The sequence below is a fragment of the Notamacropus eugenii genome, chromosome 2 (assembly GCF_028372415.1).
Source record: "Notamacropus eugenii isolate mMacEug1 chromosome 2, mMacEug1.pri_v2, whole genome shotgun sequence".
Taxonomy (NCBI): Eukaryota; Metazoa; Chordata; class Mammalia; order Diprotodontia; family Macropodidae; genus Notamacropus; species Notamacropus eugenii.
In genome coordinates, this window is record NC_092873.1 from 324988775 (window position 1) to 325001557 (window position 12783).

Consider the following 12783-nt stretch of genomic DNA (forward strand, 5'->3'; position numbering starts at 1 on the left):
CTGAGTTGCTATGAAATATTTAAAAATAACCTAAACTTACTTATCTTTATTTATCTTTTTTCTATTTTAATAGTGGGGTGGGGCATGTAATCCCAGGGGGCCACAGGATGAGGCATGGGATGGTGGTCACCCAGGGTAGGAGATCCAGAAGATGAAGTGTCTTCTCCAAGGTTGCACAGTAGAATCAGTACAAGAACCCCCCTCTGCCTCCTAATCCTTTCCTTTTCTTAATTCAACATGCTACCTCTCATCTATACTTACACTGAATTCAATTCAGCAGTCCCTTCTAAAATATCCAAGACTGGTGGTCATGCTGTCTGTAATTGGAACAATGCCATTGACATAGCGTGACTATTTCAAGAAATCTTGTCTTCTTTGGATATCTTTAATTGTTAGTTTTTCCTTATAATTGACAGAAGCCTGTCTCCATATGTAGATCATATGTATGAATTCTTGTTCTACCTTCCATACAGGATAGATCTAATCCATCTTTTAGAGGAAATCTCTTTATATATTTGGGGCAGCTAAGTGGTGCAGTGGATAGAGCACCAGTGCAGGAGTCAGGAGGACCTGAGTTCAAATTTCACCCCAGACACTTGATACTCACTAGCTGTGTGACCTTGGGCAAGTCACTTAACCCCAGTTGCCTCATCCTGGGTCATCTCCAGTCATCCTGATGAATATCTGGTCCCTGGATTCAGATGGCTCTGGAGGAAAAGTGAGCCTGGTGACATGCACATCCCTCCCTCACTCCGAACAAAGTCAAGTGCAAGTAATGTCATCATTTCTCTAATGGCATGGTCTTCTTTGGCAACGAAGGATGGATACACACAGATGCCTATTGGATCCTTTATATATTTGATGGGAGTTATGTTGTTTTATTCCTATGTCCTACTCCCAAGTTTTCTCTGGGTTAAATCTTCCTAGTTCTTTCAATTTTTCTCTCATCACCATCCAATGGTCTCTTAATTGTCAAATCTTATGGTCTTTTTTTCCCAGTCTTCATCCTTCTTGACCTCTCTGTGGCCTTTGACATGGTTGATCCCCTTCTTCTCCTTGATATTCTCTTCTCTCTAGCTTCCATGATACTATCCTAGAACTCTTCCAACCTTGTCTGACCCTCCTGGTGGGGCTCTTTTGAGAATTTTCATCCAAATTGCACCCAATAACTGTGCATGTCCCACGGAGTTCTATCTTGGGCCCAGAAGAAGATACTGATTCAATTATTCCTAGGCTCATGATTCTCAGATGTACTTATCCAGCCCTAGTTTCACTCTTAATCTCTAGCTTTACCATCTCCAGTTGCCTACTGGACATCTGAAACTGGATGTCTTGTAAACATCTTAAATTTAACATATCCAAAACTAAACTCATCTTCCTCCCCTGCCACCAATCTTTCCAAACTTTGCTATTGCTTTTCAGGTCACCACCATCCTCTCAAGCCTGAAACCTAGGTATCATTTTTGACGCCTCATTCTCTCACCTTTCACCCTCACTGATATTCAATCTGTTGCCAAGGCCTGTCAATTTTAGTGGTGGGTAATATCTCATATATACTGCCTTTTCTCCACTGTCACTGCCAATCACCCTGACACAGACCTTCATCTCTTCATTCCTGAACTTTTGGTTGGCTACCCTGCCTAGACTCTCTAGTCCAATGTATTCTCCACTTGATCTTCCTAAAGTGTAAATATGACTACGTCACTCCCACTTATTTAAGCAACTCCAGTAGCTCCCCATTACCCCCTCTCTTTGGCATTCTAAGCCTTTCACAGTCAGATCTTCTGCCACTTTTTCTGAGTTTCTTATATCTTACTGACCCCCATGTATTCTATGATAAAATATCCTTGGATTCCTTGTTCAAACAAGACATCTCCAGACCCAAAGGCACTATCTCTATCTCTTGCCTGTAATTTCCTCACTTCTCATCTCTGCCTCCTGACTTCCCTGGCTTCCTTCAAGTCTCAGCTAGAACCATACCTTGTATAAGAAGCCTTTACTGATTCCCCTCAATGCTCAATACTTTTTTAATCCCTCTCAATTCTTAATCCTCCTTCTCTCTGTTCATTTTATACATACACACACACACACACACATACACGCACACACATATACATAAAATGTGTGTTCGTCCTTTGTTGGCAAAGAAGATCATGCCATCAGAGAAATGATGACATGACTTGCATTTGACTTTGTTCGGAGTGAGGGAGGAATGTGCATGTCACCAGGCTCATTTTCCTCCAGAGCCATCTGAATCCAGGGACCAGATATTCATCAGGATGACTGGAGGTGACCCAGGATGAGGCAACTGGGGTTAAGTGACTTGCCCAAGGTCACACAGCTAGTGAGTGTCAAATGTCTGAGGTGAGATTTGAACTCAGATCCTCCTATACTGGTGCTCTACCCACTGCGCCACCTAGCTGCTGCATATAATGTATATGTACATATATGTATGTATTTATATGCATGTGTATATATATAATATTCTTTGTACATAGTTGCTTTCATGTTGTCTTCCCATTAGACTGTGAATTCTTTGAGGGTAGGAACTGTCTTTTGACTTTCTTTGGATCTCTAGCATTTAGCACAGTACCTAGCATACAGGTACTTAATAAATGCCTGTTTACTGACTGACTGTCTTTAACTTTCTCAGAAGGACTTCAATTTGCCCATCTTTCATGTGGACTGATCAGTTTAGAACAGAGTAAGGCTACAACTATGCTAGGTCAGCACTCTGTACTTCTAGATTAGTTTTTTCATGTTACACAATTTCATATTGAACTTATGATCACCTAAAAAATCCAGTTTTTAAAAAAATGAAAATTGTAGTTAAGCCATCCTGTACCAGTAGAATTGATTTTTTAAAGCTAAATCCAGGACCTTACATTTATTTTCTTTAAGTTTCATATTGTTTCAGCCTGCCAAGATATGTCTGAATATTGATTCTGTCATTCAAAATATTAGCTCTTCCTCTCAGCTTTGTGTAAACTACCAGTTTCATAATAATATTTTATACGCCTTCATAAAACTGCTCAACAGAACAGCAGTGAAGGATAGAAGAAAAAGCAGGGGCCCAGAAGTTAGAATATCTGGGCTCTAGTTCTAGAGTTTTCCAGTTTCTGCAGTCAGTTTCTTCATCTGTAAAATCAGAAAACACCTTTGTGAAAATCAGATGAGATAATAGTTGGGAAAGTAAGCTACATAAATGAAATCAAAGTCATTTATGGCATTCCACTAAGAATATGGTTAAAGTGGTTCAACCATCTAAGATTCCCTAATTTATTTATTATTCAAACTACATTTTGACATTATCCACAGATTTCATAAAGAGATTTTGTCAGATGCTCTCCTAAAATCAACAGCCATTTTGTTTCTACTTGTTTCCTTAATTTACCCATTTTGGTAGCGCTATCAAGAAAGGAAATGAGGTTAGTTTGATATGACTTTACATCAGTGAACCCGTGCTAGTTCCTAAGTGATCGCCTCTTTCTTATAAGTTGACGAAAGAAAGAAAAAAATCTAATGACATACTCAAGAGTTTTGCTAAGGATCAAAATCAAGCTTATAATTTTGCATTTTCCCGAACATATCTTTTTTCTTTTTTGAAATGTGGCTACTAATCCCAGTTCAGACTGGAAGTCCACCTTTGTCTTAAACAACCAAATAAGCAAAGAAAAGGTTTTGTGACTTTTCATTGCAGACCGTGTTGTGGCTGGGATTGCCCTACTGCTCAGATTGTCAATCTGAGAGGGAAAGTCAGGCCTGGGTATTGAAATAGCTTTCATTTATCCCTTGCCCTGGCTGCATGAGGCTGCGGAACCTCACAGGGTTGAGGGTGTGGTCCTGGGTTCTGAAGGAGAAGAGAGAGAGAGACAGAGAGAGAGACAAGAGAGAGAGAGAGAGAGAAAAGAGAGAGAGAGAGTGTGTGTGTGTGTATGTGTGTGTCTGAGTGTGTGTGTCTGAGCGCGCGCCCGTCGCTATCCCGCCCTAGTGCAGCACCGCTGGCTCCTGCGCCTCCTTCCCGGCTTCTGCGGTCCCCAGGCAGTGCCCTTTCTGGCCACGAGGACAAAAGACGACCAGAGGGAGGAGGTGGGGAGAAGATAATGGAGGGAGGCAGAGCCCGGAGGGCCACAGCGGCGTGGCGCCTTTAAGAAAGTCAGGCGGCGAACTCCAAGCTCCGCCGGCTCTCTTGTCCCTGGGCCTGGGCCAGGAGCCGCCGGGTGCAAAACGGGGAAGCGCCGCGTAGTGATGCGCTGCCAAGGCGAAGGTAAAGCGAGGCGGGTCGCGGGCAGTAAAGCGCTGCTGCTGCTTGGCAAGCACTTCCAAGAGTGTCTCGTGTGGTCATTTCATTTTTTTATTTTTGCAAGCTAGGGTTTTGGGGGGCAGGGCGGAGGGGACTTTCGGGGAGGTGGCGGAGCCTCCGGGTCTCCGCCCCGGACCCGATACTCGGAGCTCTCTGCCAAACCGAGCTGCGGCCAGGTACTGGAAGTTTCTTAGGGGGTTCCTGCCCTCCTGCCCCTCCTACCCCATTCTCAAGCTTCTGGTCCCGGAGACTGGGGCAGGAGCCTCTCGGTGCCCGAAAGCGGCCGGGCCAGCCAAAGGGGACTGGGGGAAAGGCGGATGGTTCCCTAGGGCTGGGCCGGGGGTTGGGATGGTGGAAGGGAAGGGGGGAGGGCGGGATGCTATGGCCGCAGTCGGGCACGACACAGATAGCCGTTGTCTCTTTCTTCCTCGCCACATCTCCCCCACCCCCACCCCGGGATTTTTCTATAGGCTGGAGTGCTCTTCCCCGCTTCCACCCTCACGTCCTCCACATTTCTCTCGGAATGGGGAGCGCGAAAAGGGAGCCGCAATTCCGCTGGAAAATAGACGGAGAGATCATATGACGGCCACTTGGGAGCTAAGGCAAGGCTCCCCCCTCCCCCCTTCCCCCTGCCCCGCACCTCCCTGGAAAGGAAAAATGAATTAAGAAGGAATAACCTTGTGCCGCGAACTCAGCGATGTCTTCCTTCCCAGCTCCCCTCCCCCTAACTCACCCCCAACCAGAAAACGCAAGAAGAAATGGCGAAGAGGTGGAAAAGAGATTAGATTTCGCTTCTCTCTCATCAATTTTCTGTTTAATGTCACCGGGCCCCATTGTGGGAGAGGGAAGCACGTCACCCATGCCATAAATTTGTGGTTATGGAGCGCCTGGCCGCCTCCCCGCTCTAATGGAATGGGATTTACTCGGCACTAGCAGGTAGGGGACGCAGGAGCCGCAGCCTCCGGAGGATTGAAATAAAAATAAAATAAAATCTCACATCTCGATTTAAAAAAAAGTTATCTTTTCAAACCTCCAAATTCCCTGCTCCAGAGGAGATCCAGAGCAACTCCCACTTTACTTGGGGGAGGGGGTGGATCCTCCCTCCAGGACAAGTCTTCGAGGTGTTTGGTGCTGTGCAGCCACCACCCCCCTGCCCCCCGCCCCGACCCCGGATTCGGGTCCGGAGAGGCCATCTCCCCCGGGAGATCCCGACAGGACCTTGATGCCTCTGAGTGGACCGCCAGTCCCGGTAGGTGGCTTTGATTTGGATTGGGGCGACTTGGCATTTCTTCTTTCGTTCTCTGCCGCGTGGCCGCTCCTGCGATGTAGGGGGTTTTCCTTACGGAGATGGGGAGGGGAGATCCCCCTCCGAGCTTTCTTTCCTCTCCACCACCTTCAGTGTTTCTCCTCTCCAAGTCCTTCTCGCACGAAGAAATACACACGGTCTTTCCCCCCCTACTGCTCAGAAGACTGAAGCTGCATGGAACGCGGTGGGGACCCGGAGCAGGGTTTCAGGCTCGGCTTTACGCATCACCACCCCTTTCTGTGTCCCTGGCCGCTGAGCTGCTACCCGCAGCGGGTTCAATGCAGGCAGAGATGGCTCGCTCGTTCTGAGCCTACCTTTAACTTTTCTCAAACCCTTTTCACCAGATCGGATCTTTTCCAGAAAAAAAAAGAACACTCCCTCCATCTTCCCCCCCCCCCCATCACTTTCCTGCTCTTCTCTACCCCACCCTCCGATCTCGCTCCTGAAATTTTTTTACTGCCAAGCCTACGGACTCTATCCATCCTTCAGGGCTCACACACCCCCTCACACACACCATGGGAGATATGTGTGTATATATATATATATATGTATATATATACATACATATATATTACTTAGCTGTGCCTGTGGTTGTTTTTTATTTGTTTGGGTTTTTACCCTCCTACTTCAGTACTGCACTGTACTATAAAGGCTATTTTTAAAAATATAAAAGAATATGTAATAGTCGATGTGTAATATATATATATATATATATATACATATATACATATATTCAGCTGCTACATGCCAAGGGATGGAGAAGTCCTCCAAATTTGCACCTGGGCATCAGGAAGGCTTTGGGAGTTCATTCCTCGATCATCCTTGCATTTTGCATATTATAAATAATAATAGCAATAAAAGAAAAAATGTGGAGTGGATAGACACAGGGAGTTCATTTCTCCCCTGCAGTCCGTCTCTTGGTTAGGGGCCTAGGATTGAAAGAAAGCTTTAAAATACTCTAGACTAGTGGTTGGATCCATTTTCCTTTTATTTTAAAACTGAAACCTTGGTCCCAAGGAATCGCTCGCTGGTTGAACTTACAGGTTCCTCTGTTCCACCTCAATTAGAACCAGCGTCTGGACCAGATATCTCAGTCCAGAAACAAAACCAACCTGCGGCTATGTAAACTGGAAACCATGGTTCTCACCTTTCCCCCACCGAAGTCAAGCCACAGTATTCTATCCCTCCCTCCCACCCCCAATTTCCTGCGGACTTGACAGGAGGGGGAAGATTATGTGGGAATATTCCTTTGCGGGGAGTTTTCGCTCGAAGGGCATATCTCTGCCTCCTATCCCCTTTGCCTGCAAAGAATTGCATTCCTTTGGCAGCAAAGCTTGAATTCGTGTGGAATGGAAAATATAATTGCACTACTGAGGAAGAAAATTCATTAAATGATTTCAAAGGTATTGACTTAACTGTATGCAAAAAAAAAACCTAAGACTGCCCTTCCTTGCCTGCCCCAGGTTTCAGCTCAGAGAGAAAGAAACCGGAGGTTTGCACTTACAGGCCCCAGTGGCCATGCCAGCTCTGGCCCTGTCTTCTCTATCTGGGGGAAGAAAAGAGGCTGTGCGGGGGGTGGGGTGGGCCGTGGAGGAAGGTGGGGTGAGGGGTCCCCAGTGTCCCATTCTCTCCAAGTAAAAGAAATGGGTCTAAAATATGCAGCTGTGTTGCTGGTTTGGGAACTTCTTGCTTATCTATTTTTCCCATTCCTCTGGAGCTGGGTAGTAAACGCATAAAGGAGGCTCGGAGATAAAGCGGGTTTGTGTTTGAGCTGCTTTGGTTCAATCCCTTTACCCTGAGCTATGCCTTGCATCTTAAAGGGGATCAAGGGAGAGGGGGCCTTCTCCATTCCACTCCTACTCATGACCCTGTTCTCCAGAAGTTCAAAGGGCAGTGAGCTATTTGAGTTATTGGAAAAATGGGATATGAGGGGGAAAGAAAATCCTCCCAAAGCGGGACTGGCTTCGCGCCTGGAAGTGTGCTGTGAGAAAGGAGGGGTGTGTGTGTGTGTGTGTGTGTGTGTCTGTGTGTGTGTGTGTGTGTGTGTGTCTGTGTGTGTGTGTGTGTGTGTGTATGTGTGTGTGTGCGCGCGCGCGCGCAGTCGGGGAGGGGATGCGGAGAGATTCTGGACTTGGCCTGGAAGCCCGCGCGCTGGTACTAACTGGGCCCCCGGGGGTGCCAGCTTCTGCTCTCGTCCCGATATGCCCCATGTCCCCCGCCGGAGCGGGAGCCCGCAGGCGCCTGAGCCTTGCAGTGGGCGGGGGGTGGAAAGCGGAGGGTCCTCATCTGTAGAGACAGAATTCGGGGAGTCCGTGGGCGGGTGACGGTTTCACAGAGAGGAAGGGAAAGAGGAAAAGTGTGTGTGTGTGTGTGTGTGTGTGTGTGTGTGTGTGTGTGTGTGTGTGTGTGTGTGGTGTGTGCCCGCGCGCGCGTGTGCGTGCGTGCTGGCAGAGATAAGGAGCATGCTCTGCATGTGTTTGCTCGTGTGTCACATTTTATGTATCAGAATCAAAAGTAAGAAACTCGCGGCGGACTTTTCTTTCTCTGGCCCAGAGCTCTTGTTGTCTCTCCTTCCCGCCCCCTCATCCTCAGTCCTATTCTCCCAGCTTTGCCCTCTGGGGTCGGGGTTGGCGCAGAGGCTGGGTCAGGTTGGGGAGAGACTGCGGCCAGGCTGGCTCCTCACAGTGGGGGATCCCGAGGGGGAGGGAACTTTTCCAATTCCTGGAAAAGGAGGGGGATGGGGGTGTGATACGGTGGAGTAGGAGGGGGAAAAGAGTTTGCAGTGAGCTCTTCTAAATCCTGGAGGAAAGGAAAAAAGGAAGTGATGGGAGAGGGTGATAGGTGACATTTTCTCTCTGCATTTCTCTTTCCTTCTCTGGGGGATTTAGTCATCTTTTCCCCTTCACCTGAGAGTTGGGATTGACAAGACCGTAGTGGTGGTGGAGAGACCAGAAGGGAGTAGTAATGCTATGCAAGTATCTCCAGATTCTGAGAATTACTTGCTTCCTTCTTCCATCCTTCCATCTTTCCTTCCTTCCTTCCTTCCTTCCTTCCTTCCTTCCTTCCTTCCTTCTTTCCTTTCTCCCTCTTTTTCCTTCTTTTCTGGGGCGGAATTCCCTGCTTATGTCACAGTGATGCTGTGCAAGGAGTGAATATATAACAGTACTAAGTACAACTTCCCTGTCAGTTGTAGTATGGCCCTGTTTAAGAGGGAGGACCAGGCCTTGAGATCACTGGAAAAAATCGGAGACATAACTCTACCAGGAAGCCAGAGGAAGTGTGTTCTCTCCCTCTCCTAGTCAGTGATCAGCCACGTAGGTAGGTTGCCCAACCCTTAGGTGTAATTGGCAAGAATCCTTGGGGGGAAATCTCTTTGACTCCTCCCTAAGGCCACCTTTCCCACCTATCCACCTCCTTTCCTAATTCCAGACACACACTGACAGTGATACATAGTCTTACAAATAAGCTGGTACTCAGGGGAGTGAAGCCTGTTGTCTGCCTACCTCTAGTGTAGTTCTTTCACTGGGAATGAGCTTTACTAGGGAATTCAGGGAATGCCATTCTACTTTTCTTCTGGAAGGCCTGAGACTTCTCTCTTTGGTAGCTTGGCCTAAAAATAGCTTTCTGTCTGTGGTTAACTGTCCCACTTCCTTATTTCTGCAACTGAAAAGACATTAAAGTCATTCCCTTCTTCTCCCTCAACAGCACCCAAGTGAAGCAATCAGTCAGTCAATGGAATATTTATAAAGTTAGCCTATCTCTTGCCTATAGGTACCTTCTAGCAGTAAATTATTCCACCCACCACCCCCTCCAATGTGTCCAAGGAAATTGGGGATCAGTTGTTTTTCTCTTGGAATTCACATTGGGTAAAATGCTTTAATTTTGCTCCCAAGGGAGGGAAATTAAGAAGGAATGGATCGATGATTTTATAGGTACTGGCACCTTCAGGTGTGGAAATTCCTTCCACTGTGTATAAAGTCAGCAACTCATAAGAGACTTAATGATCAGCCTAGGGTCACACATATATCAGAGATTGAACTGGAACCCAGGTCTTTCCAAATTGTCATGATGGCACACTGCCTGTCAGTGAAAAATGTAAGTGTATAATATATATGCATATAAATACCAGTTTTCAAAAATCACCGTACCTTTTATTTCATTGGCTCCTACTGAGGAACTTTGTTTCTGCTGATGCAGGTCGTCTTTAATTTTAGAGTTTCCTGGGAGTACTGAGAGGTGGCATCTTGTCCAGGGTCACACAAGCAGTATGTAAAAGAGGCAGGCTTGAATCTATTCTTTCTGACTAGGAAACCAGCTCTCTATTATTGTAGCAGAGCCTATGTGCACACATACACATTCTGTCCCCCTTACCTATATCCTACATACTGTATCTCCTACATACTTTGTCTCAACTGGTTCCACAGGGGAAGAGAAGGGAAGGCAATAGGCATGTATTGTATGCCATATATGTGCCAGACATTGTGCTTGTAAGTGCTTTGCAAATATTATGTCCACAGCTGCAATGTCCCTTCAAAAAAATACTTTTGCAGCTTCTAAGACTCTTTATCGATCTCTTGAAAACCTACTCTTCTCCCCACCCCTAATGTCATCTTACCAGATTCCACAGAGGACAGAGCCTTCTAAATTGGAGCAGGGACTGGCCCCTGAGGTTGTGGGAGAGTATATGTTGGGGGCCGGGGAAGTGGAGTTCTATCTGCCAGGATCAAGCATTGATTTCTTCTTTCCATTAGTGACCTCATTTGGATTGTACAAATTTGGATTGTACAATCTTCTTCCTAGTTCCCTTGGGGAGAAAAGGGAAATTTAACTGAGGGCAGTGGCTAGAACTGGGATGGCAGGGGCAGTTGAGAGGGAATGAAGGTGGGAGGGGTGATCCAGACCAACAGATTTGAATTTCTGGAGTCCCCAGCAATCTGGACTCTGAAATTCTCTTCTCTTAGTACCTTCCCTCTTACACTAATGATTGTTAGTCTCCTTATGGTCCCTTTTCTTCCCTTTAATAACAACAATAATGACCCTAATTTTTTTTTTAAAGTCAGTGTGGTACTGGAATGGATTTGTCTGTTTATTAAAATCACTTGAATTTAATCCAGATGGATTTTCTCATTGATAACCTCCCACAACAAGCATACTGAGTTATGCTGTCCCTGTGAATATGCTGGGATGGATTTAGCTACAAATTAGGACCCCACATTTAACAAAGAATTATTCACTGAGCTGGGGAGGTGAAGGAAGCAGACTCCTGATTTGGTTGGAGTGAACTAACAATAAAAATTAAAATTATGCATCATTCTCAGGGGGAAAAAAGAGAAAATATACTTATTTGACTTTCTTCTTCATCTCAATGCTATTCCTACAACTCCACTCCATCTCACAACGTCTGAATCTTCTGTTTACACTGCCTTTATATGTATGGACAGATGTGTCCTGTATTTATGCATATATGGATCTGATTGTGTTAACCTACAAAGGTATATCATATATAAGTGTGTGTATGGGTCATAAGATGAATCCCAACTCTTTCTCTCTTTCATTCTTAGCAGAGAGCTCCTGTTTTCGAGAGATATGGAGGCTTTGATCCTCAGAGAACCAATGGAGTGCTCTGGGGGTTAGGTAAGGAACCTAGGTTAGAAAGTATAACAGAAAGCCAGGTTCTAAGCTGAGAACTTTCCCATTGAAAGGAGAGAATAAGCTAAAGGAAGGGCATAGTCTGTGTTCTATGTGTGACTGTATATAAGTGGGCTGGCGTCCTTTTGGACAGATCCAAACTCCCTTGGGGTTTCACAGTAACGTTCTTTTTTATTATGTTCCTTGATTCTATGTCCCTTCCTGCTCTGATGCCAGCAACTTCTCTATTTCAGTTCTAAACTCAAATCTTGAACAAGGCCAGGAACAACTGCAGAGAAACTCCTATCTCAGACAAACCTCGGGAAAGAGGTCTGTGGAGGCCTCAAGGCCTCTGCCTAAGGGCCTATCCTACCCTGGCAAGTAATGAAAGGATGAAGCTTCGGGCTCCCAGTCTATACTAAGTTGGATTGTTCATTAGGGCAACTGGAGGCTGAGATGTTTCCCTGGGGCAATTCATGAAAGGGACGTTTCTCTTTTCCTTTGGCCTGTTGTAACCTTCTACCTCAGGGGCAGGCAAAGGTCAAGGGTCACACTCTCCCTTCAGGGGCTCCTACTGATGGCATAGCTGAGATTTTTACCCCCTTCCTCTCCTGTGTTTTGGATAAACATGCTAAAACAGAACTTATGCTATGTTGAGAACCCCCCCTCCCCCCCCACATATCTACAACTGTTTGGAAAGAACCCTAGGAATTTACTGGGGACTTTTCACCTCTAGTCTTATAAGTATGGCCTGAGGGAGAACCATTTTAGATTCTTGAAGTTGTTCCTGGGCAACACAGACCTACCAAATGTCATCCTACAAGCCCCATCCTCCCAAACCTCTAGATATCTGGGAGAACTTCATCTTTACTCACTGGGCTTCTCTGCTCCCTTTCAGCACAGTCTACCCAGGCCCCAGCATCTATCTTCCTGGCAGTTCTACAAAGTACACATCTGAGAAATGATGGTCTGATGAGTTATTGGAGACCTGGCCTCCAGTACATGGTTCTTACAACTATGGTGAAAAGAATAATATAATAAAAATGTATTCCAGTCATAAGCAAGTTCAGTAAGGGTCTCTTCTTCATAAACTCAGTTCCCTGTTGATTTCTGTTAGTGTAAGGAGAAGAAAGGCCTAGAACACGTGTTGGGGAGGGGGCAACATTGTCAAAAGCTAAGTTCTGGGGATCCCAATTCTGTAGGCTGTCATTGGGCATTCCTTCAGGTTGTATTTGTTTTCATTTTAATTTCTTTGCCTTTGTCCTTGCAAACTTCCAGAATCGTTCATGGGAAAATTGACCCTGGTGCTATGGGAATCTGAGTTTCTCCTATGGGGTCTAAGGGACAAGAAATGTCTGCTCCATCTCCTTCCTTGGATCTCTGCCCAACCAGCCAAAGCCCAAACCACAAGTCAAGTGTGTATATGGAGGGAGAATGGGGGGAAATTCCTTCTCCCTTATCTTACTCCCTTCAAATTTGGGGCACTCCCAGGTGGCTGCGGAAGAGATCAGCCAAAGACCAGCAATGGCTTCTTTCTCTCACCATC

General features: G+C 46.0%; 1 long non-coding RNA gene across 2 annotated transcripts; it reads left to right on the forward strand.

The window, feature by feature from the left end:
• The first annotated feature begins 3942 nt into the window (after positions 1 to 3942).
• On the forward strand, positions 3943 to 12297 carry LOC140527947 (uncharacterized). 2 transcript variants are annotated; one of them, XR_011974989.1, is made up of 5 exons: positions 3943 to 4267; positions 4774 to 5552; positions 11174 to 11243; positions 11492 to 11614; positions 12136 to 12297. It is a non-coding gene; the product is annotated as an uncharacterized lncRNA (long non-coding RNA). The 2 variants fall into 2 exon arrangements; XR_011974988.1 differs by lacking the exon at positions 3943 to 4267 and adding an exon at positions 4275 to 4479.
• The last annotated feature ends 486 nt before the right edge of the window (positions 12298 to 12783 follow it).